We start from the raw sequence: 27,887 nt of genomic DNA, 5'->3' as shown, positions 1-27,887 counted from the left end.
AATATTATGATTCGTGAATCTTTATTAACATTTTTGTTGTGTCCGTATTTATTTTAATTATATACCTACTGTAATTCGGCGGATTCCCCACATTAATGTCCCTTACATGAAGCCAGCTCTTTAAAAACTAAAAATAATAATGAAGCTATTTTTCATAGAGATTTTTCACCAGATGTTTTCTCTGGTGTTGATTGACCAAATTGACAAATGATAGGAGTAATTTTTTTAATGTTCGCGATAACAAGGGTTCTGCAAGAAGTGAAAATGTTTTTCGGAGCCGGTGTTGTGTTGAAGTAACTTCATACTTCATCCTTCCTTCCACGATAGGAATACTGTAATTTTGTATTTTTTTGTTTACTACTACTTTACTGTACTTTACTACTACTGTACTGTACTTCCTTTTTTACTGTACTTTACCAGCGTAAAATAATTTTGTTTCGGATAAACTATAGTGCCGTGTGGTTCCCGGCATCAATAGAAAAAAAAAGAATAGGACCACTCCATCTCATTCCCATGGATGTCGTAAAAGGCGACTAAGCGATAGGCTTATAAAATTGGGATTCTTTTTTTAGGCGATGGGCTAGCAACCTATTTGAATCTCAGTTCTATGATTGAGCCAACAGCTTTTCAAGGCTCTGCCTACCCCGCAAAAGATATAGACGTGATTATATGTTTGTATGTACAGTTCGCTCAGCTTGTTTTAAAATACGTTAAAAGGAATTTCGTTTTACATTCCGTTGTTATGAATATTCTATGTCCGCCGCCAGTCGCGTGGAGTTGAACGATCTATTCAAATGAAAGCCGTTTTATTTAACTCCATTTGGATTCACGGCTATCTGGATGCCTCGTCTGATGCTACGTCTAGTCATAGTGTAGACAATCACCTGTAAAAAATCTAGATTGTTATTATTTTTTATCAAATGTCAGTTTTATTTTTATGGACTTTTGCAGCTTACTGTACTTCTAAATATTTGGGCCGCGGTTTCATATATATACTAATATGATAAAGCTGAAGAGTTTGTTTGTTTGTTTGAACGCGCTAATCTCAGGAACTTCTGGTTCGAATTGAATTTGTTTTTGTGTTGAATAGACCATTTATCGAGGAAGGCTTAAGGCTATATAACATCACGCTGCAACTATTAGGAGCGAAGAAATAATGGAAAATGTGAAGAAAAACGGAGAAAATTATTCATCCTTGAGGGCTTCAATGATGCCCAATATAACTATTCCACGCGGACGAAGTCGCGGGCACAGCTAGTATAACATACATACATGTAATTACGACTATATCCCCTGCAGGCTTCAGTCAAATCATCTGCTTCAAAAAGTTTAAGGACTACAAGAATAGTTTTATTATATTCTACCATTTCATTTTATGCATTATTCTTTACCGAAAAAGAAGAAAATACACGATTTGTCTAAATTTTGCACCGCAAAATTTTCATATAAATTTTACAACATAAATTTTGTAAACACACAGGTATATTCTAGTGAGGCAACAGACTAGCAAAATAAACAGTGCTCAAATCCTTTCAGTTTTCAGCGAATTCATTATGCGAAGGGAATTTAGACTGTGGTATAGCATATCTTAACCTAACCAAATTCACTCCAAATTCGCCTTTATTACCACGTTATAGAGATCGTACATGGCACCTTGATATGCGGTTGGCTGTACGAAAAACTGCATGAAACTTTATAAGCCCACTAATGGACGAGCAGACGGAGTTTTCATTTATTTGCTTATTTGTTTTGTCAACAAATATGGCGGTATGCTTGGGAATGTACGAGCATAAGGCTGTTGGCAGAATTTCCTCGCTAGTATTTTGAAATTATTATTATATAATGTGAAATAAGATGAGGATTGAGAAGACAATAAAGAGGAAAATAAATTGGTTGCATTGAAATTGTTACCACAAATATTACACTTGTTTTTTTTATTTCACTATGTCGATACATATATACATAAAATCACGCCTCTTTCCTGGAAAGAGACTACATCTTTCCACTTGCCACGATCTCTGCATACTTCTTTCGCTTCATCCACATGCATGACTCTCTTCATGCAAGCTCGACGGTTACGGGCACATGTTAACGATGTGTGGATATATTTCATGTGAATTCAGTTAAATATTCGAGGTCAAAGTTATGCTATATTAATTCAACTGGACAGTCCCACGTTACCTATAAAAACGGGGACTTTAGTTTGACACAAGCTAATAAAACCTAGTGAATACTCTGTGTCAATCGCATCATTCTCTCTAAAGAATTCTCCAATCAATATTTGTGAGCCATGAAAGGTGTATTGGGGAATGTACTCAAAGGGTCCCCCCCATTCAGTTTTCACGCTCGTGCGCCTCTATGGTAAGATTGATGAGGGCCCGGCAGGGATCGCTGTAGGCAACATTAGTTTACATTTGACAGTTTCAGAAATGGTTTTTACAAGATTCAAGGGAAAAGTATAGAGAATTCATCAATTCTTTGTTGATGTAACTGTACTTTAGTTTGTTGTTTGAATCGTACGTGTGTATTATTTTGCCTCTTTCCCGGATCGGTAGATAGAAACTAAATTTGTCAATCTTTTCATGCAAGCTAGAGGGAGTAGTTTTACCTGAGCTTTTATGAGCACGTCTCTGTTTTAATGAAGGTGCGTATAGTTTGGCTTTCTCCTCCCAACGTTTTTACTTACCTTTTATCGTGACGCCGAAAAAAAGGCTCTCAGATAAACCTATGTAAACCGATGCTCACTTTATATCAGGCAGACATTAAAGTGACCAGGAAATTAATTAGGGTTTGTGGAGCCCCTGTAGCATGTAACGCGCGACGCCGTTTTTATCGCGCGAAAAATTATTCCTGTCCCGTTTTCAAAAGCGGAACAGCGAAAGTTTTTTGAAAAGCAATTAACTTAAGTATTAAGAAAATATTCAATTAAGAAAATCATATGTAGGGTTATGTTTTCCCCATACCCTAATATCATACGCGTTTGTTCCAGGTACTAGAATCTCAAATCCGTTTCCTGTATCGTAAGTAAATATTCATGTATTTATTATTTACCCGTGTGTACTCCCCTTGAGAACGAGGCTGCATTACGAACCCTTATCTTAAATAATTTATTTCATATCAAAACTTGAAATGGGACTGGGAATTTCACTAAACAATTCTACGTAGAATGGTTTGAGAGAAAGTTTTTTTAGGGTAAGTAAGTCATATAAGTTGAACTTATATGCCTATATGTTTCCATAACTTGTTTGTCTATCTGTGCAGCTTTAAAAGTCCAAAACTAATTTGATTATGTAGTGGTACTTTTATTGAGATGATTCTTAAATGTATTCAAAAATTACCAACGTATAAATGTTAACTCTAGTCCAGATATTTCTTCATATATTATTTTTATTCTATTCCAGTCCTCATTTTGGTAAAACTGTAGTAGAAGGTAACTTTGCAAGAAAAATTGTACGTACACAATGGAGTTTCTTTCGTAATTTTGCTTACAACTTTTTTGTTTTAAAGTTCGACAGCGTCTTATTTCGGACTATTAACTTGAGATAAACTTCAGTAAATTTTAATTAAAAAGAATGCTTTCCATTAAATAAGCTAATATCAAATAAAAATTACAGTGCAGAAAAAACCTTGGCACATTCAGGCGACTGGATATGTCATGATCCAATCTGGGATGGATTCCCCTACAAAGATTGCGGAGACAGGACGGTCGCTAAGGAAGGTCTAAAACCTGACTTGCCCTGGATCGTGGTAGGCAGACTTCGGGCTCCTCTCCAGAGAGGTGAGGACGCAAACGGGACTGATGCCTGGAAAAAGAAGACATTTGTTTGTTATCTGTTGTTATTTCTATTTTCTATCCTTTTCTGTTACTTAGCTCTCTTGTTAATGTATGAGTGAATAAGTAAATAAGTACGACATGTATGCTAAAGAGATTTTATTTGACGAAATACCTATTCGTATTGACATAATTACTTCTACATTTATTCATGTTTTTTAATGTAGACAATGTGCATTCGTCCACGATTTAGATTTAAGAGATCTATATTTGTAAATTGACGTCCTATGCTGCAGTGTAGTTTGCTCCGCCACTTCTTCTACACAACCGCTTTGGAAGCGGTAGTAGTTATAATTAGATTTAAGTTATGTGATGTCAATAAGTAATACCTAGTATCCAATTTTGGAAATAAATCTATTCTATTCTAGATGAAGTGATCCTATTCCGAAGTGCCGGAAACTACACGGCACAGAATAGAGGGATTAAATCTTTTCAAAAGCAATAATTCGTTATCCTGTTTACAAACAAGAAATCACGACGCGGCGGAACCGGCTTAACATTGGTTAGAACATAATATCCGGAATTTTCAAACGGTTAATGCCAAGGGAAATGGGTTAATCAAAGTTGGTTAAATAATTCTCCCTTTTTATAACTGACTGGCTGTCGCCCAAGGGTTCTCTCCCGAGGGAATAAAAAACTGAGGCAGGTAAAATAAATATATATGAAACGTTTATTGTTGCATGCTACATAATGTCAAAACCACTTCTTTAAATTTTTGAGAGTCGTTTCTAAGAGTCGTGGTGCTAAATACGCGCGGGCCAAGCTGCGAGAAAAAGCTAGTTTAATATAATTCCAAAGCCGGCACCGTAAATTAAGTTTATGAGAACCGTAAGCCTTCTCATCATATTGATGGAGGTTTTGATGGCCACTCATAAATGTTGGAACCATGTCGTGGACACTTGCTGTTATAATGTCTTCTTGATAGATATATGTATAGATATACATACATTTGATGACTCCGAGCGCGTAAAACGAAAGATCCAGTTTATTTAAGTTACTTGGAATTTCTGGAATACCTCACTTAGGGTACATAGACCGCAATGATTATATAGAGCTGATAATTATCGATGGCAAACGTTTTCTTGACTTTCCTTTTGACTATATAATAAGACATTTCAACTTAGATTTCTTCTTGTAGGCTATTGGCTAGCAATCTGTTACTATTTGAATCTCAATTCCATAATTTTACCATACAGCCGAACGTAGACTTCTAGGCTATTCGAGATTGAGCAGGCTTTCAGCCTCCGTAGTATGACACGCGCGACGCAGTTTTTATCGCGCAAAAAACTATCGCTGTCCCGTTTCACGTCATAATGAAAAGCGAAACAGCATTAGTTTTTCGCGCGTGCTATGCTACATACGTGGGAAGGTTTTATTCGCGCCGTGATACTAGATCCTACTACTATTATAAAGGCGAAAGTTTGTATGGATGTTTGTTACTCTTTCACGCAAAAACTACTGAACCGATTACCATGAAATTTGGTATGTAGGTAGCTGAAGACCCAGAATAACACATAGGCTACTTTTTATCCCAGAGTTCCCGCGGGATTGATAGGGTTTCCATGCGGACGAAGTCGCGGGCGGCCTCTAGTATACCATAATTACGCTACCAAGTCACTTATTTTTAATTGTTCAAGAATGGATTTATGCGTTCTTATATACGAAGCATTCTAAACAATCATCCAGAAATTCAATTCAATTTCATTTACAAACAAAATTTTAAGTTATGAACGCAGTAACTCGGTAGCATAAATATTTTTACGACTCGTCGTTATGTTGAATGGTCGAACAATCTAATGAATGAGCCTACAGCGTATAATGCCCTACTGAATACATTACCATACTAATTTTATGAAACACAAACATAGTTTTACTACAACGTACCAGTGGTTTAATCTATTTTTCAACTTTCGCGTTGCCATTATAAATCTATACTAATATTATAAAGCTGAAGAGTTTTTTGAACGCACTAATCTCAGGAAGTACTGGTTCGAATAAAAAAAATCTTTTTGTTTTGAATAGACCATTTATCGAGGAAGGCTTTAGGCTATAAAACATCACGCTGCAACTTTTAGGAGCGAAGAAATAATGGCAAATGTGAAAAAAAACGGGGAATCCTTGAGGGCTTCAATGATGCCCAAAATAACTATTCAACGCGGACGAAGTCGCGAGCACAGCTAGTATTTTATAACGGCTTTTTCTCGCAGTTACTAATAATTCCGTACAAGTGGAATTTTTCAGTGTTTGTAATCGCTTTTTCGGAGGCATCTTTACACTTACCAAGATCTCTGCATACTTCTTTCGCTTCATTCTCTTTTCATGCTTCAGGTCAGAGTACTCTTGACCTGACCACATACCATACCCGGTTTGATCAAGGTACGTTCGTCTAGGCCTTCTTACGTTCCAATTCTTACTCGCATGGTATCGAGATATCGAGACTGAACCATACATACATAAAATCACGTCTCTCTCAGAGGGGCAGGTAGAGATTATATCATTCCGTTTGCCACAATCCCTGCATACTTCTTTCGCTTCATCCACATTCATAACTCTCTTCATGCAAGCTCGCTTCATGGACGTACCTTTTTATTCAATTCGCCCCCCCTTTGTTCTTGGGTGACAGAACCATAGTTCCTGTGAATGCGGTCATCGACCTCGTAAAATGTTGCTTTTATAAATACCGTTTTACTTTTATTACGTGTCAAACTGTTCATTTCCTTCCGCTTAGCCTTTGATGAATTTGTGCAATTGGTTGAAGTCTTTTAAAATATTGTTTGAAATTTTAACCGCCTAAGAAGTGGTTCTCAGTTTGACCTGTACGTTTATCCACTATTATCGCGTTTCGCCCATTTTGATGTGATTTTCGTTTGAAGGAAGGGGTTTGTCACGCTCAGGAGAAATTTAACTGACTTAAAAAAGGAGGCGTTTTTATTCAAACTTTTACTAACATATGTTAGTGTTTTTAATTGTTTATCAGAGTCTTATTATTCGTGACCCTTATTTATATCTTAGGGTGTAACTCTTAAAATCCGTAAAAAAAGAGAGATAGTTTTATAATTCAGCAGAAAGAAAGACAACAACGGATATTTTCATGTAACGCAGACAGAGTTGCGGATAAAAGGTACGAAATGAGAGTACATTATGTTGTATGCACGGTATCGGCAACGTCCTTAAACGATGTAAAATGACGTCGCGTCATTAAAAAACTGGTGCAGTGGTAGAGAGCGTCGGGAAATACAAGAGACAGAAAAGAAATATAAGTGAAAACACTTTTATTACAACGAAAAAAAGCGGCTAATTTATTTTTGGTAATATAATACCTCGAAAATCATAGTATTCGAGCAGTTATTTAACAGCTTAGTTTACGGGGGTTACCTGAAAATTCCACTGTTTTTAAATTTAGCAAAGACTGCTTAGTAAAATACCGGTTTGTTTTAAAAGTTACCGCAGAATCGAGAACGAATCATCAAACTTTAATTCGGCAATATTCTGCTGCATTCCAGAGAAGTCTTGTCGAACTCCGCTCGTATATGTAATCTCATTTTAAATCGAGTCAAATCTGTTCGTACTGCAGTAAAAAATGAAGAGCTCTAAAAATTGATTCGGCGAGTAAATTTTACTGTCCATGCCATCCAGTCCACTGTGAAGAATGGATTGGACAAGTTTTATAACAGACTTGACTTATCGTGGTTTTGGAAATATTATCTGTGTCTTTTTGATGAGATTCGTGTCATGATAGAACACATGCATTTACCGAAATCGATGGGTATAAGACTATATCAATTCGAATCCGAATCACGATACCGATCGTGGTAACAACTTTTTTTTGTACTTTCATCGATATTTCCACGCGAGGTTGTCGGTTTAGGCTACTCTTGCTACTTTCCTCCAAAATAAAATTTAAAAAAAATTGCAATAGTAATCATATCAAAATCGATTCTGATACTTGCAATATCATATTCTCTATTTAAGCAAAAAAAATATTTTAGCGGCTTTACTGAAGAAAAGCCTACACCGAAGCATTCTTTACTTTAGAAGTGGGTTTTGCCGAAAAGATATTCGGATCCTGTGCCGAAGAATTCCCGAGCTTACGCTCGCATCCCGAATATGGGTCATATTTGGAATAGTCCTCCGAATCGGCCTTTGATGCAAGCCGGATACCTATTTACTGAACATTGAAAGAAATTTTATTTCTATTAATTTTTGGCGTGAAAAGGAACATCAACAATATGAACGAAATATACCATGTTATAAGAAGTGGAAATGTAAACAGCTGTCAAATGCGAATTTTCTTTCATATTTATCTTTTTTGCTTTATTATTTAGAAATGCGATACTTAAGATAAAAATAACTACAAAGTAATGATTTTGTGATATAAAATATAAAGATATGTAATAAAACCTTTTTCGTAAATTGTGAACCCTCATATTTATTATTTTGTTTGGTTAGGTTTCAAAACACCAAAAAAAAAGCATCGGCATAATTTAAACTTTCTCTAATCTTATAATTTCCTGGATCAGAAAACAGATCTTTCATTACTTTTATTAATCTTGTTGTAAACTCCAGACCAAAGTTGCCGTCTCGCTAACCATTGTGGGTAAAAAAGTGTTTTGTTAAGCGCTCGTAGGGCGTGACACGGAATAACTTAATTTTTTTCACCTTTTTATTTTTGTCTAGTGCCCGTCCGTTAGTTTCAGAGTTGCTGTTCTTTTAAAGCGTGAAAAGTGATGCAATATATAGTTGCCCCTCTTGCCGAGTCAAAATTTCCTCTGTTTTTATATATACGTGCATATTTATATATATTGTCACGTCTTTATCACTTACAGGGCAGATATTTATTGTTAACCATCCATAGGAGTGTGAGCAAAACCTACTTTAAAAAACTGTACATTTTAGAGTTAATTCGTAATCCTTTAACCTACAAATGCTAATTCCTGGGGGAAATATAACCTTGACAATATTTATGATAAGCCTTCAACTAATCTTAACCGTGTTTTACTTAATACATCTTGCGGCAAAACAAAGGGACGCTAGACCCGAGTAGAGCTACAAATTACTACAAATACTACTACAATGAGGGTTATTTAATTAAAATAAATATCTACAACAATATTTTCTCATATCTGTGTGAGATATGAAATTTCCGGTCTTCTTTTACATAAAAATTTGGTATTATAGGAAACAGAGGCAAAAGCTAGTCAATGATAGTGATAAATTAACGCCTACTAGAAACAATTCAATATTGGTTATCACATCAATTTGCGAACATCGATCAAGTTCGCATGAGCGATGGGTCAATCAGCTGATTACTTGGCAATCACGATTCGGATAGCTTTGATGGAGATTCGTTTGGGATACAACAAGCCAATATCGTTAGCAATTCTTTGCATTTGATACATATACTGACTGACACGATCATTATCAACTGATTTTAACCTTCGATATGATGGATGTGGGAATCTTTACTTAATATTGTAAAGCTGAAGAGCTGTTTGAACGCGCTACTCTCAGGAACTACTGGTTCGAATTGAAAAATTCTTTTTGCGTTGAATAGACCATTATCCAGGAAGGCTTTAGGCTATATAACATCACGCTGCAACTATAAGGAGCAAAGAAATAATGGCTATGTGAAAAAAACGGGCAAAATTATTCATCCTTGAGGGCTTCAATAATGCCCAAAATAACTATTCCACGCGGGCGAACGTTGTTTTAATAGTTGGTTAGTTAAAGGTGAAACCGTATCTTGACACTTTACGTATTGTAAATTTGCAGTGAGCTGCCGTGATTAACCACTGGCTCGAGATGAGCGCTCCAGAACAACATTTGTATGATTCGATATGTTCTTAAGCACTGCATGAAGACAACAAATTGCTACTTTTCTTTGTTGAATAGAAATTTGTTTTTGATCTGATCTGGTTGGAGTTGAAAACTGACCGCAATGCGGCTGATATTTCTGATAATGTCATCAACAATAAACATCTGTAAACAACCGTTATATCAACTTAAATAAATTAAGGTTTTATAAACGTTATTTTAAGAATTTCACAAATCTGTATAACAATACAATAAAATAAATGGGGCTCTTTATCGCTTATTAGTTCCAAAAAATAAATAACATTCATTTTCATCTTGACAATAATAGTTTCGACGGCAAACAAGCCATTTTAATGGTGTATATCAAAATATCAACATATGCGCATAGCTTAAATGTTTTATTTTCATTGACTTTCCAAATCTATTTCAATAGAATAGTTTATGACAAGCATTTTACAGTTTCCAATTAAGCATGGCCGATAGGCACATATTATTCCGATTTCTATGTATTTATTTTCTACAACTTGTTTCCTGTTTACTAGTTAAAATAATATATGAATCACAATGCCATATTACCGTTAGAACTTTTATAATTCTATATTGTCACATTGCGGACGTGACGTCACAATCGCCACATTTGTATGTCTGTCATGATCATTGCCTTAGATTTGTTTCCAATTCCATTAAGTAATGCATCAGACGCACAAACAATGTCAAGAATTAAATGAAAAATATATTGCTTATTATTTATAGAAAATTGAAAAATGTGTGACCAGACGCAACGACATACATATAAATAAGAAAATATACTCGATAAAATGTATTGGTTCAATTCAATTGATGAGTGCAAAATTAGTTTGAGTCGCTAGAATAGAAAGTCATTCTTCACATTCTTAGATTTATTAATTCTTTGGCGTTGAACGCCAGGAAGGTAATAAAAACGAAAGAGTAAGTGATAAAATTGAAAGTGCCTTTGCAGGTGTCGCCTTTGCAATAACTTTGACCCTAATTCCGAAGCTTTGTGGCAGTGGATTTCTAACCGTGTGATTTTTATTTGTGTATTTGAAATTATCGAGAAAAATAAAGCCACTCTGGAAATGAGATAAGATGAAAACGGAAGACATCTTCCTCCCATCTCTCTCCCATGGATGTCGTAAAAAACGGATAGGCTTATAAAATTGCGATCCTTTTTTTAGGCGATGGGCTAGCAACCTGTCACTATTTGGATCTCAATTCCATCATCAAGCCGAGCTGCTGAACGTGGTCATTCAGTCTTTTCGGGACTGTTGACTCTGTCTACCCCGTAAGGGATATAGACATGACTATATGTATCTATGTGAAAACGGAAGAACTGTGGCGACTTTATTAACGTCACACACCATCAACCAATCCTAGTGAGAATGCGACGCTCTCAACCAATAGCAGCGAAGAATCTATGGCGACATCTCAAATTTCATACGCCACCAAGCCTATCATAGCGCAGATGCTAAATGACGCATGCAAAGATTTTAGGGATGTAGAAGATAGTCCCTTGCGGTGGTTGAACCCAAATTATCGGTACTCCCGGTATGAACGATTTAACGTATATTAAGTTATATATAATAATAAATATATATGGGACAAATCACACAGATTGGATTGGCCTCGAAGTAAGTTCGTGACTTGTACGAGATACTAACTCAACGATACTATATTTTATAAAATCAGAAAATCAGGTCAATCAGAAAATGTTCTTTTCTCATCATTCCCTGGCCGGGATTCGAACTTGGGACTTACTTAGTTCATCCATTAAATTTACTTTTTTTTTTGCTAAATAAGTTATTTGAATTCGGTTTACTTTTCAACCTGTCTTCACATTCTCTCGAGTCTGACATGGGAAGTTAGTTAAGCTTCGCTAACGTCATATACATAAGCGAGACGTAGGCTGTATAAATTATTCAGATAACTTGTAGGTGTTACAGAATTTATTTTCTTTATGAATATATTCAAATGAAAAGATGATGTTAACAGTCTACCTGTTAAGATAACCGTATTCTAATGAAAAGATAATATTAGCAGCTTGAGGTGACGTTTAATGACAGTACATGATACTGGTATTTAAAAGACTTTAAAGAAATAAAAAGAGTGTTCAAGAGTAAACAAACATACGTTTTCAAATATTTCCACATTAAAAGTTTGAATTAAGAATTCAAATTTCAAACAATGTCACTGTGTTCTCAACATTTATACGGAACGGACGTGTGGCGCGTTAGCTAACTCTGGCGAAAATTTTCTAAAAATTTCCGCAATATTCGGGTGAACACCCGCGGTGACATAATTGGAGTGGGTGGAAGTGAATTTTGCACTTGCGGCTTCGCGAGTGTCGCTGGAATTTTTGTATTGTACAGAAGATATATAAGTGTTTTAAATTCTCATTGTTTACATGATATTATATTAGTCTCTAACCATAAATAAATAAATATAAACGAGACAAATTACACAGATTGAGTTAGCGACTTGTGTTACGTTGTGTTACAAGATACTAACTCAACGACACAAAATTTTTATAATAAATACTTATATAGATAAACATCCAAGACCCAGGCCAATCAGAAAAAGTTCTTTTCTCATCATGCCCTGACCGGGATTCGAACCCGGGACCTCCGGTGTCACAGACAAGCGTACTACCGCTGCTCCACAGAGGCCGTCAATACTAATAAGAAGTTGAGAATTAAGAGCGTTAATGGTCGAATCGGTAAGGTGCGTGGTTCAAATGCGTGTAGCGCATAAAGGCACAGGTTCGATACCCTACTTGGCCATGTACCAATGACTATTTTCGAAGTTATGTACATTGGTTTGAATACTAACCGATGCTCTTACGGTGAGAGAAAACATCGTGACGAAACCTACACATTCAGGCAATTAGATGTGTAACCATCATCGATCCAATACGGGTTAGGTTAGGTTTAAGGTCAGATGGCAGTCGCTTCGTGTAAAAACCTGACTCACCCAATCCAGGATTCATATTCAAAGGTATACCCCGGGCTCCTCACCAGAGTGATGATGATGCAACCGGGACTAAAGCCAGGAGGAAGACTAAAAACAATTTAAGTTCATAAGTAACTTTATATTTTTGAATCAGGTTGGAAATTTACACGGGTAGTATCAGTCCGAACTTCAAATATGTATTTTCAAATATGCTAGTTATTCAGTGCAGCATCGATCGCCCGTATTGTATGTTGCAGATCTTTTGTGTTTTAATATCACATATTGAATTTGAAATATAGCTATAAAATAAATTTTGTTCATTTGAATGCATATTATGATTATTGGTTTAGTAATGTTTACACATAATGTTTATACATTCGAGTTAATTTAATTAAGAAATATCTATATTGGTTTTAATTTTGATATCAAATACCGTGTAGTTTCCGGCACTTTAGAATAGAACCACTCCATACCTTTCACTTGAATGTCGTAAAAGGCGACTAAAGGATAGGCAATTCCATCATTAGACCATACAGTTGAACGTGGCCTTTCAGATTTTTCGAGACTGTTGGCTCTGTCTTTTCCACAAGGGATATAGACGTGACTTTATGTTTGTTTGATATCTTACAAATTTATATGGATAGTAGAACTGATCTACTCAAAGTCCCGTGTATTTACTGTGTATTTTATGAATTCAAATTAAAAATCCTGCACCTAAATACAATGTAAGCGATAAAAATATAAACATTCCCAGTATTTTTCCATATTTCAAGTGCTATGTGCATTGCGCATGTATGTAATGTGCAGATAAACCCGCGGGATATGCAGATTGCTTTCAGGGATAACGCATTTTTCAATTCGTTCCAGTGCGGGTTGCAGATTGTAACTTGTTTGTAGTTTGTGTAATTTGCACATGTGTTAACGTTTTATATGTGAGTTTGTAAGTTTTGTATTTTGTTATTGACTAGATAGATTGATAGACTCTTTATAAGAGTAAAACACACAAAACAGACAGATATGGTACAAAGGCGGACTTATCGAAAATCAGGTCAAAAGTATCATGGTAAAAAGCAAAGTAAATCCCATGATGCCTTCAAAATGGCTTGTTCCATAGAAGAGCACGATTCAGGAAAGTCTAATCCGGCTTAATTTTTGGTTATATTTTTATACCTTTAAAAAGTTTTGGTTGAGGTTGCTTTTGGCTAGTTAAGATTAAAATAACATCAGTTTACCTATGAAGCATCTAAAGGAAAACCTCTTTTACCGAAACAGAATGAGATGACGAAAATTTCCTCCCATTTCGTTTCAACAATGCCTTCCTCCGAAATGTGAGAACCTCGCTTTGTAGATGTGGGAATGCATCCTTTGTGACGACGGTTAGGCATGTAACCTCGATGAGACATAAAAACAAATTGCAGTATACCAGTGTAACATACTCATAAGATTTGTTTTTTGATAAATTCTGTGGCGACATCTCTACGCCACTCGTCACAACATCAAATCACACAACAACTCTCAATCATCGCGAAGAAATTGACGCGCTCAGCCAATAGCAGCGAGCGAAGAATCCAAATCGCGATTTCAAAGATTTCATGGATTGGCGCTATATATACAACCTCCGACACAACATCGTCGGAGCCGCGGTTCCCCAGGCATAACACCGAGCCTGGCGGAAGATCTTCCCTTTGGTAGCGGTCGAGCCGAATCATCGCTCCCGCTACAATACACTTCCTGACAGTGTTCGGCATATAAGTTGAACGATGGGCCCACCATGTTATGTAATGCCAGTCAACTTTTGAGCAACACGGACTTCCGACTCGGAAAATCCTGTGTTGCACTAAGTCAGTTAATTTACGTAGGCAGCGTGTCTTAATACAAAAACTTTCAATTTGCAAACAAAATTTATATATTAGTAAATAAATAAATTTTGTTAAATTTTCATTTACTATTTTGTTTTTGTATTGAATTTCATACTAGACTTGAATTTTCACCGTCTCATATAAATTCTCCTACATTTGGCGCACGTATTTCTCATATATAATTGTATTTCAAACGAGAGAGAGTACAGAGATGTAACATTGTTTTTTTCTTATAATATAATCTATTTAAAAACTTTAATCATATTCTATTCAGTTCCTCTAATCATATAGAATAAGGTAAGTGATAATTTGCACAGGATTCAATATTTTTTTTTGTATTTATCGTTTGGAAAATAAGCCCTCATAATAAAAAAGGAACTGCAAGAAGAACAAATAAATCTATTTTCATGATGCAAAAGCTACTGATTGGTCCCTTTACCAATGGGTTTAATGTAGGGATTAAACAGTTTCGTTCTAGACCTACTTTATTTTGAGAAAGTACCAACTATTTCACGCCCGCAAATGTCCTCTCACCTATTTCGGTCAACTTTGTTCATTACCAGGACCCGCGGCCATTATGTATATTTATGTTTGTTTTTGGGTATCTATTTTAATTATGATGACGTTTTTTAGCTTTACCTGCAAAAGTACATTGTCTGTATTGTATGTATTAAAATTCATTAAACAGTTGATCATACTATAAATTTTATATATAAAATTCTCGTGTCACAATGTTCGTTCCCGTATTCTTCCGAAACGGCTTGGCCGATTCTCATGAAATTTTGTGAGCACATTGAGTAGGTCTGAGAATCGGCCAACATCTATTTTTCATACCGCTTAGTGATAAGAGTTGTCCACCCTCAACATTTTTTTTAACTAGAAATTACTTCAAAATTATTTGTATGGCAAAACAACGTTTGCCGAGACAGCTAGTAATCGTTATACTATTGTTGAACAAGCAATATCGAAAATGGCTCTAACGATTTCGTTGAAATTTGAAATGTAGATGCATACGGGGTAAAAATAGATTAAGCGGGGTCTCATGTCTGGGCAAATTAGTTTTTCCCACATTTTCACTAAGTTTTTTATTTGTGTGCTGCTGGATCTCTCTACCCCGCAAGGGATAAAGACGTAATTATATTAATGAATTAATGAATCGATCGATAAATGTGCAGTTAGAGAAATTTTCTAAGATCGTGACAGCGAAATGATGATAGCATCATTTCGCTGTCACGATCTTAGAAAATTTTAGGGGTAGATAGCTACCCCTACGGGAATGGGACCTGATCATGTATATGCTCTTAATTCTTTTGAAACTCCTTACGTAGAAATCTTTATCTTTCAGTTGATTTGAAAATCATTTCAATTTATCAAAGTGAAGGTTAAACCTTTATCAATAGCCGGCACTCGATGCTTCATTACTATCGAAAATCGATTCAATCGCTCGTGAGCGGTTTACTACATTTTTATTTCTCGTAAAGCTGATAGCACCAAATGGAAGCGTCCTAATTGCTGTTTTATCGGATCGTAATAAAAAAGGGATAGGCTTATAAACTTAGGATTCCTCTTTTAGGCGATGGGCTAGCAACCTGTCACTATTTGAATCTCGGTTCTATCATTAAGCCAAATAGCTGAACGTGGCCATTCAGTCTTTTCAAGACTGTTGGCTCTGTCTACCCCGCAAGGGATATAGACGTGATCATATGTATGTATGTATGTATGTAATAAAAAAAGCCCTTTTGAATCTGTGAAACGGGTCAGGATCGAAAATGGGAAATGATTTCGCATTATTAAAATCATCACGTATTGTGTTCTGTCTGGTCGTGATCCGACAAGTCCATCATCGTGTTTGGATAAGACGAATTTGGCAGATTATTTTGCTGGCTGATTATACGTCTGGCCGCGTGGTTCTCGGCAATTTAGGAGAGGACCTTTCTTTGGCGTGGATGTCGCAAAAGACTTAGGGATGGCCTAATAAGCTTGAGATTTTCATTTAGGCCAGACTAGCAACCTATAACTATTTGAATTGCACGACTAAACTAGCATTTACCACTACGGCTTTGCCTGTGTGAAATTACCGCCATCGAAAAAATAATGCAGGTTTTTCGCAAATCCTACAGGAACTTAGCTTTTACATGGCTGGAAAGGTAGCCCTTAGTCCGACTCCCGACTTAGTTATGAAAACGCGTAATTAGAAGATTAGTTTAGTAGAAACCCCGGGAAGAGCCCACAAACCAATAAACAAACTTACTATCGCATTTATAATATAAGTTTCGAAGTTTTTTTAAATATCTGTAGGTCTGTAGGGTCTGTTTATTTAACTATTTAGTATCTTTTTTTTTAAATATAAGATTCGAAGTTTTTTAAATCCCTGTAGTTTTAGTCTGTTTATTTACCTATTTTGTATCGTTTTTTTTTTTTCAAAAAATATAAGATTCGAAGCTTTTTAAATCTTTGTAGGGTTAGTCTGTTTATTTAACTATTTTATATCGTTTTTTTTTTCAATAGGATACAGGTCTCCTCCGGCTCGTCTCGCTCTGCTCGCCGTGTTTATATTGATCGTCTGTAATTTGTAATGACGAGTAATGACACGGAAGAACTGTTCCGATCCACCGTGATATGTTGATTTCGTGATTAACAGACTGTAGCTAACTTTCCGTGTACTTGTTAGAAGACCACCTGCTGCCCCCGTATTATGACATGCGTGACGCCATTTTAAAACAGTATAGATTTTTAAGTGGGAAGACCTAGCGAACGTATCTTGATCAAATTAAGGACGTCCTGGTAAAGGGTCAAGTCAAAAGTACCCGAAACCGCCGAGCTTGCATGAAGAGAGTTATGAATGTGGATGAAGCGAAGGAAGTATGCAGAGATCGCGGCAAGTGAAAAGAGGTAGTCTCTGCCTACCCTTTCGGGAAAGAGGCGTGATTTTATGTATGTATGTACATTTTTAAGCACTACCCAAATTTCAGTTCGTGGAATACCAATCTTTAAGTTCGTGGAATACCATAGAAATAAGGTCATACGAGAACTTCAAAGGCCGAGTCTCCAGTTCATCCATACGAAACGGCAAGGTATGTGGTTGAAAAAATATTTTCCAATTTTCGTTTATGATTGCTTGAAAAAATTGAATCAAACTTGCGACGAAAATTATACTGGTGGTCTATATAGACGTGATTATATGTTTGTTTGTCTACACTAATATTATAAAGAGGAAAACTTTGTTTGTTTGTTTGTTTGGTTGTAATGAATAGGCTCAAAAACTACTGGACCGATTTTAAAATTCTTTCACCATTCGAAAGCTACATTATCCACGAGTAACATAGACTATATTTTATTTTGGGAAAAAATAGGGTTCCGTAATATATTTGGATTTTTCGGACACAAACTGAAAAAAATCAACCAAAAAGTTACTTATTTTGCGTACGCTGCCTAAACTACAAAAGATAGAACCATAAAATATTTTAATTAATTGTAGATCTTATAAATATCTACAAAAAAGTCCGCGACACAACAACCACATTTTTATTTAAAAATCTTGAATTTTTTTTGGTCTACATTTAAACGCGTTTTTTTTTTACTCATGCTATTAATCCTTATCAAAATAAATAATTTCGTCAATGAGTACAGTTTATGTAGATAATATTTGGTCTTTGAATAATTAAAATTGGACGTTTGGTTTTGAAGTTGTGGTGAAATTAAAATATTACGATCTGCGGGACTGCAGGCAGAAGTGACACTTTTGCCGGGAGCAAGACTTAGTTAGCCGCTTTGCGGGCGGTCCTTTAGTTAGTTCTAATAGAGATATATTTAGTATCGGCTGTGCATCCGTGCGAAGCCGGGGCGGGTCGCTAGTTTGTAATATGTTTATTGCATTGAAATTAACACAGTAACAAGAAAATACTACATAGTTATAAAAGAAACAAATCACTTGCAATGGCGGACTTATCCCATGAAAGGATCTCTTCCAGTCAACCGGCAAACAATAAAGGAACTAGATAATTCAGTAAAAAACGGCAAGTCACAGTGTTTTTAGCAACAATATAATAATATACTAACAGAAATACATATAATAGACATATACCAATCCACTAAATATATATGTATAAACTTATTAATAAATAAACATACATAAACTAAGATAAATTGCCTGACGTATGTATATGTATGTTAAGACGCTCTATATTGTATATGTAATATGTGTAAACAAAACTAAACCCAAATCGTATCGACTAACATTCAAGTACTCAATAGGAAATAATGTTACCACTTAGTTTGAGTTTGTATCAATACAATCGGTGTTTTCATCACGATAGCTCCAGCCGATATCAGAATACAAACACAGTAAGAGCCTATCGGAGACGAGAAGTTAGCAAACTATGTAGACTTGTTAGCTTCAGTATCTTAGGCTTGCAGTACAGTGATTGAGAAGCGAATAATATTTTGGCAAGTAATAAGGAGATGATAAACACTTTGTTAAAACAAAATGAAAATATAAACAAGTTATAAAAGAAAAGCCTTGTTGAGTAGGCTTTTTTGTTTGTTGATGACATGATTTGATATTAATTTTAGGAAAACCTTTTTTCTCCTGTATCTTATAAATAAGATTTTTTACATTTTATACATTTATAGTGCGCGGGGCCGTCTTTGCTATTATTTGTTTCAATTCGTTATATATTTGTCTGCGACGTTATCTAGAAGTAACCTTATTTGTTAATATCGGTCATAAATTTTATATTGTAATTCCGTAAAAAAGACACTATTTTCATTTGATAAAAATTACCAAACGACAGTAACGTCAAAGATTCTTATATTAGGTATATTGGATAATGAAGGATTTTATATAATCTAATATATCGCATCTCTTATTAAAATCGATGGAGAGTCGGCATTATCGAAATACTTGTTACGTATAAACATAATGGGCGATCCCAACTTGTAATAGGATCGGCCGAACGCCAGCCGCACTAAGCAGATTTGGTCGGCTCCGGCCATTAACTACAATTTAATCTAATTTGATAAACACTACGCATTTCAGCTTCTAACTTAGCATCCCTTTTGATTAAATGTACTTTATCTTTATTCTCATTGATTAAAACGCCATGGGGACCATCTTTATTTTGTTTATCACATTATAAAATCACAAGTTTATAATCTTCTTAAAAAATTATAAGATGTGAAAAAAAAAATTGAGTTATAAGATAACTCCGCCCGCGTAAAAAAAAGAATCACGAAAATTCCCGGTCCCGCAGGATTTTCAGGAAATCCTTTCTTAGTGCACCCCCTTTATAACCTATACGCCAAGTTTTAAGTCTAGGCTCTAGATTTGGGCTGTGCGTAGATATTTCATTCAGTCATTTCTTACTTTCTTCTTTTTACTACGCTTTTATTAGCTTGGGTTGTATGTATGTATGTAGGTATGTATGTATGTATGTAACGGAATCTTTGACCTTAATTTTCACTGGTTTCTAAACGTCTGATCAACTTGGAACTTTGCACACGTATTAAGGACCGATGACAATGCAATATTTTGATAAGAGTTTCTCATTATCCTTATTAAAACTGCCAGGATTAATAAATTCATTTTTAGATCCTTCGTAGGAGAGTAAGAGAGACAGAGCTAGCAATTTCCATGCAAGAAACCGAGAAGTTCTGACGTATAATGAGTCAAAAAAAATGTAATATATTTCCATATAATGTTACTATTACCCTGAGGCTTTTTTATTTCATCGCATCGTTCCATTTAGAATTACCATTAGAAACAATAGTATAATTAGTAGAATATTTTAAAACAATAAAAAATATATAAGTAATAAAACAAAAGTAATAAATGAAAATTGAACATCTAAATTTACAATAATACAAGAATAAAGTTACTACCTACAGAACTTTGCGATATTTAATACGTATTTAACATATTAATGCAATTCTTGAATTAACATTAGGTATCTTTTGCCTATTTATAATAGCAACACTGTAATACTCGTTTGGAAAATGAGTGACAGTTTATTTATGTCAAATAAGTTTTGCAGTAAGTTTTGAATTCGATTCGAACACCTGTAAACTTTCTTTCTGTTTTTTTTTACCGGTGCCTGTGTATTTACCTATTTGCACTTTGTTTTGTGCTGATAACTTGTCGTTATTTGGAGTTTGGAATCTCCCGTTGAGTCGAGCTTTGTTCTTCCAGATATTCGTGTGATTTTATCATCTGAGATTGGACCCTGACTGTGTTCACAGTGTTGTGCAGATATTTTGAGATAGGACTCCTGTAAAAAGTACCTGATTATTTGAGATAGGACTCCCAAGTTTGTGTTTGTTTTTGTGACAGACAGATTTTACAACAAAAGTGCCACGATGTCTTCAGATAAACATTGTTGCGTTCCTGGTTGTAAAGGCAGTGGAGGTATGTTTGAAATATTTTTGTTCCTGTATCAATCTGCCTCTTAATCTTGTGGTTTGATTCCTGGCAAGGCCACAATCGAAAATTATTATGTTTGCTGGATAGTCAAAAATATTATTAACAGTGATTTATCACTATAAAATTCTTTTCAATTGGGTAATCATCATACATACATATAATCACGTCTATATCCCTTGCGGGGTAGACAGAGCCAACAGTCTTGTAAAGACTGATAGGCCACCTTCAGCTATTTGGCTTTAAGATAGAATTGAGATTTAAATAGTGACAGGTTGCTAGCCCATCGCCTAAAAAAGAATCATGATGATGAGAATATTATGAGATTTAATCCAATCAGGCCACATATAACTTTAAGAAAGTTAGTTGTGAAAACCGCCGGCGATGGGCCCATGGTTGCGAAAGTCTTTTCTAGTAAGATAGTTATACTAGAAGTGTTAACTTCCAAAAAATAATTGTATAAAAAACTAAAAAGCTACGCTTTTATTGCTAATCAAACTAAAAAATAGAAAATAAAAATTAATGACAAAGGAATTCAGTAGTAGCAAGTCGAACAATCAGTTATAGTCAGTTGTAGTAGTAATTACCTCGGATTAAAATTATAACAAAATTAAATTTATTAACAAAACAATTTAAATCAGAGTAAAAAGCGTGGGGTGCATTTTACTTCATTTTCATAACTCTCTTGTCATAAATATATGCTAATAGAATGATTTTAATATTTACTACATCAGGCACCCCACGCTTTTTACTCAGATTTAAATTGTTTTGTTAATAAATTTAATTTTGTTATAATTTTAATCCGAGGTAATTACTACTACAACTGACTATAACTGATTGTTCGACTTGCTACTACTGAATTCCTTTGTCATTAATTTTTATTTTCTATTTTTTAGTTTGATTAGCAATAAAAGCGTAGTTTTTTAGTTATTTTTAAACTATTATTTATTTATATTTAGATTAAGGTCGTGTGACTTTAAAGTCTTAAAAATTCAAGACAATGGAATATTAAGATTCGCTCCGAACAAAACAGAATTTAAGGAGCCTCTAATAATCCATTTATTAATAAATAAGCACTTTAAGGAGATCCCTTTCTTATTCTCCATCCGGCTTATCTAAACTTTATGAATGAGTTATTTGTCAGATGACAAAGCTTCATAAACGTCTATTATTTGACAGGTCCCCAAAAGCCTTCTCAGCTAGAACAATTAATCTAGAACAAAGGGGTAGAATGATTAATTTTAAAGGTGTCAAAGGAGACTCGAGAAAGGTGTGCAGTGCACCTCATTATTAACAGCCTATAATTAGATAAATTGAAAACAGAACTACTGAATTATTGTCTCTCTCTCTCTCATCTCCGCGTGTTTCCGGTTGAACCCTCCACAGAAGTGTTTCGGGGCCCGGGGTCCGCCAACTACTGAATTATTGTCGCCTAATACTAATTCAATAAACTGCTTGCTAATTGTAACAGTTATCGTTTATCAATATCATTTATCTTGATCAGATCTTTGGTCTCGAATGGGCTATTCCAACGGCCAAACGATTTAACAAGGAATTGGTAATTCAATATAAATTTTCAAAAATCTTATGGGTGGAAAACTAATACGTCTTTTTAATAATGGCCACTTAAAATACTTGTACGTAACAAGTTGCAACATATTGAAAATTAATATTTTATTACTAATTCTATGTCAAATCGTTTGGACGTTGGAATAAGCCCATCACAGACCCAAGATCTGATCAAGATTTTCAAATGTTACCAATTCTTTTGTCACCTGTGTCACTCACCTTAAGTATGCAATAAGTCTTTGGAAATCGTTGGAATAGATCTAAGCTCTCAATTTGTTCCTGCTCACGGTCGATATTTAAAAAAAAAATGGTGTTTGATCCCCGAGGACAAAGTTCACATTGTCCGATTAATAACAATCCTTTGTCACATCGTTTGGAAATTGCCATACGCCAATCACAGAACGATCTTGATGCCGTTCGATTTTCAAATGTTACAAATTCTCTCGTCACCTGCGTCGTTCACCTGAAGTAAGCAATAAGTCACTGGAAATCGTTCGAATGGATCTAAGATCTCAATTTGTTCCTGCGGGATGGTCGATATTTCAAGAAAACGGCTTGATGGTCTCCCGGGGACAACGCTCATATTGTCCGATGGCCGGATATTACAGGCTCTCGCTTCACAGCTGTTGCAGATTAAGTAGAATTTTCTTGCACTTACATAATAATTTGTTATTATGTTCTAGTAAGTTCGTTACCTACTTGTGTCGCAAAGACTTGTACCGATATTTAATGCTGCCAAACTACTACTTTAATGGATAAAAATCTAATTTCACTTTTCATTTGTTTCAGGTTTGTCTTCGTTTACAATCGAACGAAACACATTCACTAATGGTATTGTAATTATTAAGAAGCTTAGATCTTCAATGTGGATTCTATATAGAAACATTTGAACTTGGCTTGTCAAAGCCAACAAATAATTAGCCAACAAAGTCGACTTCGAATTAAAAATAGTTTTTTAATAAAAATTGGAGACTCAAATATGGAATGTTGTAGTATTTACGTACTAACTAAATATAACAGAGATTTTAAAAAAGAAAATATTTCGTATACTCAAATGGTTACGCCGCCAGTGTCTTTGTACGGTATTAGGTTATTAGGTCTTGCACAATTTGGCACCAGTACCAGAAAAAAAAGTAATTACATATTTATTTTACATTTATTGGACTCTTAATATGAAATATAATTTGGTTATAAGATAAAATAAATTATTTCAATATAATTCAATATATAAATTAAATTCAAGTAATGAATGATTATGATTAATTTTAGAATGTGAAAATACCTAGTCCATACATAGAAATACATAAAATTTAAAATGGTGACACAACTTGTTAGAGAGAAAAATATAATAAAATAAGAAAGGGCTAATAAATTTATTAGATGATATTTATAAGATAAACAACTTTTGCCTAAATCCAAATGTGACAAAGAATATTGTCTATTATAAGCATTAAGGTGCAATACCTATTCAACAGAACTAAAATGACAGGGTCCTTAATTGTTCCTTTATTTTGGAAACGATGACCTGTATACTTTACATTAAGGATGCATAAATAAAAAAAATCACACACCCACATTTGACAAAAAAGATATAACCTATACAAAATAAGCTTAAAAGCCACATTCGCAAATTATCACAAAGCTCATATATAGAGGGGTTCTCAAGGAATGAACAACCCAACAGCCTCGATCTGAATACGTGATGCGATCAAAGAAAGCCTTGGGATGTTTCTCGGCAATCGAGTTAGCGAGCTTTTATTAGCTTCCTTCCGCCTTCAAGCTCATAGTTGTATTGCTAAGCTGAAGTTGAATGTAAACACTGCAGCTAAGTTATTTGTACTAAGATGTTGGATGCTGGTCGATTAAGTATCAATTATATTATTAACTAGCAACAACTACTATTTGAATCTCAATTCTATCATTAAGCCAAATAGCTGAACGTGCACATTCAGTCTTGAAAAGACTGTTGGCTCTGTCTACCCCGCAAGGGATATAGACGTGACCATATGTATGTATGTATATTATTAACCTTATATTTGAAAGCCTCTTCTTACGGTCATGTCTATTAAAAGAATTTACCAAGTGGCTTAATTCTTTTAATAAAATTGATCTTTTATAAGAAAATATTTTATGAATCTTTCCATGAAAACTGATCCGTTTAGGTCTTGACTTATAAATAAATCGTGGATAAAATAATCTAAAGATATTGTAAAGATAAGATTAGTAAAATACTTTCAGCAAAGAATATAACTTATTTGCAAGCTACATGCTTCTAAAAAATACAATTTCTATTATTGTTTAATGAAGATTGCCTTCTAGTGGTTTTTATTTATGTAATAAAAGTAAACACAAAGAGATCCGAGTGAATTGGCGTTGGAAAATAAAATATTGTAGAACGCAGCTTCTCTTTATTATTTATTCTCTTTCCACGATTTGTACGTATTGCTTTTAGGGGCCCGTTCTATTCAATTCTGTATTCTATGGTTTATACAGAATGTGTTTAAATTCATGAGCATTTTTAAATTTTTTTGTAACAAAAAATTACTAATAGCTGACTAAATGCTAAACTCGTGGTATTTTTTGACCAGAACACCAACTGACCCAAGAGAAATATTAATATTAAAGTCTTTCATTATGTAAATTAAACATTGTATTGTTGGAAAAGCTCGAAAATGATGTCAGAAACCTATTTTAAAGAAGAACATCTTAGCAAAAAAAAAAAAGAAAAAAAAATTGATAAACATACATACGTCTCATACATAAGTGTGTTTGTTTTTCGGTGTTTCACGTCAAAACCATTGGACCGATCCCAATTAAATTTTCCATACTTATAGTGTGGAGTGTAGTAGTAGAAGTATGATTGAATGTACCGTACATTCAATCATATGGTACGCAGGCGAGAGCTATAAATTCTATTCATAATTATTACTCTTCTTTATTTATTTTTCTCACACCATCCTGTATGTAAGAGCAGGTCGTTAGTCATATGATGACATTGATATAGGTGGAGGTTTTTGTGGTAGCAGGTGCTTTGAAAAAAGGTAAAGTTGTATTTGATTTAGTTATGTATCGGAAAAGTTAGTGGATTTTCCCATTTCGTTGTATATTGAGTATGAAGTAAAATTTTAGAATTTTTTTTTTGTTTTTGAGATCCAGACTAAGAATAACACTGTGCAAAGCCGGGCAGATTAGCTATTATATTTGAAAGCAAGCTTTCGCCTGTGGTTCCGTTCGCGTGATAAGTACACACCACGTCTATTCCCCCGTACTCTCCACACTATATGTATGCAAAATTCAGTTTCATTGATTTTATTCTGAAGAGGTTATTATCAAATTTATAATATTACTATATGTGCCTGCGACTTCGTCCGCATGGAATAGTTATATTGGGTATCATTGAAGCCCTCAAGGATGAATTATTTCTTCGCTCCTAAAAGTTGCAGTGGGATGTTATATAGCCTTCCTCGATAAATGGTCTATTCAACGCAAAAAGTATTTTTCAATTCGAACCAGTAGTTCCTGAGATAAGCGCGTTCAAACAAACGAACAAACAAACAAACTCTTCAGCTTTATAATATTAGTATAGATTTGATTGATATAGGATAAGCAACCTGTATCACAAATGTCTCTATAAAACTGTGCACATTAAAGATTACTGTGGACAATCCAACCATTATTTCCTCCTAACAACTTTGGAAGGAAAGCACTAATAATAAAACCAGTTATATTACACCATTCTCAAGTCAACATCCTATATGACCTAGAAACAGGCTATCTAAGACTATGGCACTGACTCATACGAACAGTATACCGCCTTATAGGCAATGACGTTATCGCCAAAGGTCGTTAGCGGTTGAGAAATTGGTCTGCTGTTATACTTTCATCTATAAAGTCATGTAGCGAATGGACATTAGGGTAAGTTCATAAAAGACGCATCCTGTTTACTATTAGATTCAAAACTTAGGGTTGATGTATGGGAATTATAGCCCTTAGAAGATTATAAAGACCTTAAATTCTAAACAAATAATAATTCCTATTACCTCAGTACATACGGCTCAAGAGAAGCAAAAATTCAAAATATATCGCTTAATAATTGTCAAAACGTATGGTTTAACAACATTGGTTGACGTCAAATAAATTACTTAAAAACTAAGTTTACTGCCGCTTCCAAGGCGTCAGTGCAGAAGAAGCGGTAACAAACTGCACTGCAGTATTTTCTTCAACAACGTCAACTTTACAATATTAATTAAACTTAGAAGCCGGAGCCACCTTCCGTACAACAACTCCACAAGAGTCATCTCTTCACAGTCACGATATGTTTGTATTTGTCAGTTGTTTTCTTCCTCCTGGCTTTAGTCCCGGTTGCATCCTCACTCTGGGAGCCCGGGGTATGCCTTTGACCATGGATCCTGGATTGGGTGAGTTAGATTTTTACAAGAAGAGACTCCCATCTGACCTCCGTAACCTTTGCAGGTAAACCTAGCCCGTATTGGATCGTTGATCATGGTTACACATCCAGTTGCCTGAATGTGCAGGTTTCCTCACGATGTTTTCCCTCATCGTAAGAGCATCGGTTAATATTCAAACTAATATACATAACTTCGAAAATAGTCATTGGTACATGGACGAGGTGGGATTCGATCCTGTGCCTTTTGCGTATCACGCATTTTACCGGGCACATTACCGATTTAGCCACCGGCGCTCTGTTTCAGTCAATTGTCACAGCCAACAAATATCCCCTACATAAGAGACAATAATTTTGACAGGTTTATTGTTAATGTTATCCAAAATAACTTCAACGACTTGATGTAACGAAAACTGTGACACAAATCTGGGCCATTAACCGCCAAAACTACACGAGGAACCCTCCGCTTATCTTCAGAGCACACTTGACCATATTTCACCCTTTACCTATTGACTTAATCAATAAATAGATTAAATATTATTACTCGGATTGAAGTAAATAAAGATTCAAATATTTATGATTAGGGGAATATACTTGAATTTTGTCACTTTATTAGTGGAATTATTTAGGCTTTGTTTTGGACAATAGCGTTGTACTAATAATGAAAAATTCTTTATTTTCTATGTAAAACTTGTAAAACGATGTTTTAAAGATATAGAAAAAAAAATCAATAATATATCTAAATTCTAGCATATGTTTCCATTACATCATCAGTGCCGTGTGGTTCCCGGCACCAATAGAAAAAAGAATAGGCGACTAAGGGATAGTCTTATAAACGTGGAATTCTCCTTTTAGGCGATGGGCTAGCAACCTGTCTCTATTTGAATCTCAATTCTATCACTAAGCCAAATAGCTGAACGTGGCCTATCAGTCTTTTCAAGACTGTTTGCTCTGTCTACACCCAAGGGATATATATATATATATACGTGATTATATATATGTATGTATGTATGTTTTCATTACATG

General features: G+C 34.8%; 1 protein-coding gene across 2 annotated transcripts in view; it reads left to right on the top strand.

The window, feature by feature from the left end:
• LOC106132498 (centaurin-gamma-1A) overlaps positions 1-27,887 on the top strand; it is a 214,968-nt gene that overhangs the window by 73,184 nt on the left and 113,897 nt on the right. The window lies entirely within an intron of this gene.

This window comes from Amyelois transitella, chromosome 9 (assembly GCF_032362555.1).
Source record: "Amyelois transitella isolate CPQ chromosome 9, ilAmyTran1.1, whole genome shotgun sequence".
In the NCBI taxonomy this organism is placed as follows: Eukaryota; Metazoa; Arthropoda; class Insecta; order Lepidoptera; family Pyralidae; genus Amyelois; species Amyelois transitella.
This window is presented reverse-complemented; position numbering and strand designations above follow the sequence as displayed.